The 4,656-nt window shown below is 34.5% G+C and overlaps 1 long non-coding RNA gene across 1 annotated transcript in view; it reads right to left on the reverse strand.

The window, feature by feature from the left end:
* Nucleotides 1-172, reverse strand: part of LOC128248534 (uncharacterized) — a 2,795-nt gene extending 2,623 nt beyond the window's left edge. Inside the window, exon 1 of the long non-coding RNA XR_008264709.1 lies at nt 109-172. This is a non-coding gene — a long non-coding RNA (uncharacterized LOC128248534). The remainder of the gene's footprint in view (nt 1-108) is intronic.
* Nucleotides 173-4,656: the final 4,484 nt, after the last annotated feature.

The following is a 4,656-nucleotide window of genomic DNA, read 5'->3' on the forward strand; positions in this document are numbered from 1 at the left end:
TATATATATATATATATATATATATATATATATATATATATATTAGGCAGAAAATATTAAGCTTATGAAAAATTAATGTAAGATGACCGCATATTAAACCTTCTTTACCTTCGGGACGATTTCCTGCTTTACATCCTGGAATTCCATGAAATGAATACTTTCCGTAATGCTGTGAACCTTCATATGAAATAGAAAATAATAATAATAATAATAATAATAATAATAATAATAATAATAATAATAATAATAATAATAATAATAAGAAGAAGAAGAAGAAGAAGAAGAAGAAGAAGAAGAACAACAACAACAACAACAACAACAATGACAATAATAATGATGATAATTTTAAAAAAAGCAGCATGGAACGAGAAAAATGTACGGTCAGTTTGTAAGGGATGTGAACGCCAAGACAAATACAGAGGACCGGTGGTCACCTAAAAATAGAGATAGGCACAGGAGTGGCTCTGTGGTAAGTAGCTTGCTTACCAACCACATGGTTCCGGGTTCAGTCTCACTGCGTGGCACTTTGGACAAGTGTCTTCTACTATAGCCTGGCCGACCAAAGCCTTGTAAGTGGATTTGGTAGACGGAAACTGAAAGAAGCCCGTCGTTGGAATTTAACCAGTTCAGCGTCCCACGACATCACTGGTCGGCATGGACTTATCTCTGCGAATTCCGATCTGCAGTCTCACTGACTTTTCTTGGTTATCATCGGAGAGGCAAGGCACATCATTAGCAGTATTTATTTCGATTGTTTTCATCTGCTTTTACTCTCATCTGATAAAATAATTTACCAGTCCCTTCCCTAGAATCAGCTACATTTTGTCGTGTAGAGTGTCTTTGGGAATCTCCTTCAGCATTCCAATTAGTTAGAAATGGCGAAGTACTGATTGAGAAGATATCAATTTCCTCCAACAGAAATCATTTGTATGTTAACGGACACTATAAAGGATTGGTTAAAACCGACGTTGATTCGAAGAATAAATCCGATACTGAGAAAGGTTAAAAATTGTTACGACTCTATTCAATATAGCAAATAAAATGCAGAATATACTTGTGATTGATCCTTGAATGACATGTACCACAAAACGATAGTAATCTCCGAACGAATTGCCTTTGTATAGCGTCAAACATCAGAATTAAAACCATGTACTGTAATGGCTTTTCGTTCAGAATCCCACAGATTGTCAATATCTTTTCTGAAATACATGAATCACCAAAGTAGTGTGGATGTAGATGTTATGATAAAGTGAACGGACGGTGCACTATTTAGAATTTCAGACTATATAAACTTGTGGTATCAACTTCGTATTTCCTCATCCGCAAAACGGAGGATCAGTGACAGCTTAGTGATACCAATGTCTATGTCATAACACGGCCACAACACACGGTCTGGGGCAACGAAAGCATAAAAGATGTAATTAAGTTTGGATTATTTTGAAATAACGTAAAACAAACTCACCGATTTATTTAAGCGAACTCCACACCAAAACATTAAATTTAAATAGAAGAAACTTCCAGAAAACAGCACTGATATATATAGATACGTATAAAAGTTTTTTCTTAACGAGTAATTTATAATTCCGTAAGTTTCAATGCAGCAGCTACAAATGCTGGCAAGTACGACAAATCCTGAAGCTAGTTGTAATGATTCATTTACAATTTTCAGTTTCCTACTCAGAACATCATGAGCGTTACATATTTCTGTAATATCTTTATGCTTCTTGGATCGCTTTTCCGTTACGTATCGCTCGGCTTCGTTCGCCACTTTGTTGAACTCACAACTAAGAGTAAATCCGGCTACCAGGTTTACGTACAGATCAATTATCAGAAGGACAAGTGAAAAATAATGCAATGCAGCCTGTATTGCTAAAAACGATAATTTATATATATTATTCTTTGATATAGGAAATGTTAGGAATCTCATGAAATCCTTATTCAAATACGGCAAAATGCAATCTAAAAATATAATACAAAAGCATGTAATGCATATAAATTCATAAAATGTCACAAATGAATAAATGATGTTTGCTGCTGCAGCATTTTCTACCCTTATCTTCAAGTTTGATTTCGGCCAATGCTTCAGTCAGTTGTTTGAGTTTTGATTTTCCGAAGAGCTTCAAAAAACAAAAGACGGAAATGCCAATCCGGAAAAGCAATATGAAAATATATGTAACTATACGAATAATTTGACCGTTTCCATATTGAGCTAAAGTAACAATGAGACGGATAGGGTTTAAAATCAGATATATAGAAAACAGAACACAAAACGTTTGGAAACAAGCTGTTTTCAACTTTGGTGATTTCAGTGATGAAATTTTCATACACGATTTGCTAAAATGATCATATTTCTGATAAAATTCCAGTAGTTTAAAGAACTGAGTTTCTTTTACTTTCATGATTCTTCGAACTTTGTCTCCGTCACACTGTGTTTATGCAAAAATCTATTAAGCAATTGAAGTAGGCGATGCAATTTTATATTTCTTTGTGAATGTAATTGTCAATCTATCTGTCTAATAATGCTTGGGCAGTGTTTTATAATTTAAACAACGGGATTACAAGCATCCCTTTACTAATACATTATACGTACTTTCATAACATCAGCTTCAAATATTGTATTATGGTGTAACTTGGATTAATATCCAAGGCAGTCTACGAATTCCACATAAGAAGAAACTGCCATAAATAACAGACGAGAATTTATCAGAATTTATGGTCAAAATATCTAATGTAATGGCATCCATGCATTGTCCTCGTTAGGGTATTCGAAATAACACTTTACTTTTGTTTCATTATGCGTGTTTTCTCGCTTTTTATCTGAATATAACGAATCATCTTTGTCCTCTCATAAACGATTTATTGTCACTGTATGTAGTAAGTACTGGTGTATTTCCTGCAACGAAGTTATGTTGTAGTATAGAAAGGAAGATGACACAGTAACGCCGTTAGTAGCAGAGGTTAACTAAACTCCCATTGATTTATTTAGTTACATTATTTCCTCCTCCATCTCCTCCTCCTCCTCCTCTTCCTCATTTACCTTCCTCACCTCTCCCACTTCGGCGTTACCCTGTTATCTTTCTTTCTGTCTATGCTGTATATGTACTAAGCCAATTTTCTTTACATATACGATAAATAGATATGCACATTATCTCACAATCAATTTATGTACCTGTAAAAACAAACAAACTCACACACACACACACACACACACATATCTATTTCAAATAAAACAATAGTGTTTTAAAACACTTGTATCAATTCACAATTGATAATCTGATATATAACGATAATTCACGGAATTGAACTATAAGTTGGTATTAATACACTGCTATTGATATTTTAATCATCATCTCTTAAGAAACTGATATTCGCCAAACAACACATAGCGCCCAGGTTTCATAATTGATCGCAGGTATATATATATTAATGTGCGTGTGTATGTGTGTGTGTACGAGGGGTGCTAAAAAGATCCTGGCTTCAGGGAAAACACGAAAAGCCTAGCTAGAGGCCCAACATTCAGAGTTATTGTACAGGGATTTAGAAAGACTGAAGGACCGCTGCAATAAATGTGTGAATCTTAGACGGGGATATGTTGACTGAAATCAACACACACACACACACACACACACACACACACACACACACACACACACACACACACATAATTTATGGTCAAAATATCTAATGTAATGGCGTCCATGCATTGTCTTCGTTAGCTCACTTGTAACCTAAACCAATAGGTACGCTGAGTAAGCGCAATGGCTGGTCGACCGTTAGGTTTCAAGATCACAGCTAAGGCTAGGTCCGGATTAGGGTTTCGTTATGGCAGGCATATATTATATTAGAGGAAAAATCAAAAAACCAAGGCAGACCGAGAATCTCAATTCATTACAATAATTTAATTTGGGTAAGGTGAATTTGAAGTCCTACATCTGTTTCTGGGGTAACCAAAGTGGTAAGTTAGCATGTCCACACATTTGGTATTCTCTCATCAGAGACAAGCTATGAATATTTTAGAGAGGGAAAATTTAATGTTTATAAGGAAAAAAATAGAAGAATAAAGGAATAAGTAGAAGAATAAAAGGTAATTGTAGTTAGAAGAATATAGGCAGGAGAATAATGTTCACAATTCATATTATTCCAGAGGGTATAGCTTTGAGAACATTATTCTGCCTATATTCATCTAACTACGTTTACTCTTTATTCTTCTGTTTTATCCCTAATTAACTGTGAATTGTATTCTTTGTAAACTGTGAATTTTACCTGTCTAAAATATTCATACCTTGTCTCAGAATGGAATTCCCAGCGTGTGGACATGCTAACCTACCACCTGAGTATCCCAGAAACGGCTGTAAGACTTCAAATGCACTTAACCCACTTGAAATCAATCTAAATTACTTGAAATACTCGTTCTGCCTTGGTTTTCGATTTTTCCTCTAATATATAATATAATATATATATATATATATATATATATATATATATATATATATGTGTGTGTGTGTGTATGTGTTTGCGTGTGTGTGTATGTGTGTTTGCGTGTGTGTTTGTGCGTGTATATATGTATACACACACAAACACACACTTACACACACGCACAGGCAGACACACACACACACACACACATATATATACACGTATTAATTTGAAATTTCT

Source organism: Octopus bimaculoides, chromosome 8 (genome assembly GCF_001194135.2).
Source record: "Octopus bimaculoides isolate UCB-OBI-ISO-001 chromosome 8, ASM119413v2, whole genome shotgun sequence".
NCBI lineage: Eukaryota > Metazoa > Mollusca > Cephalopoda > Octopoda > Octopodidae > Octopus > Octopus bimaculoides.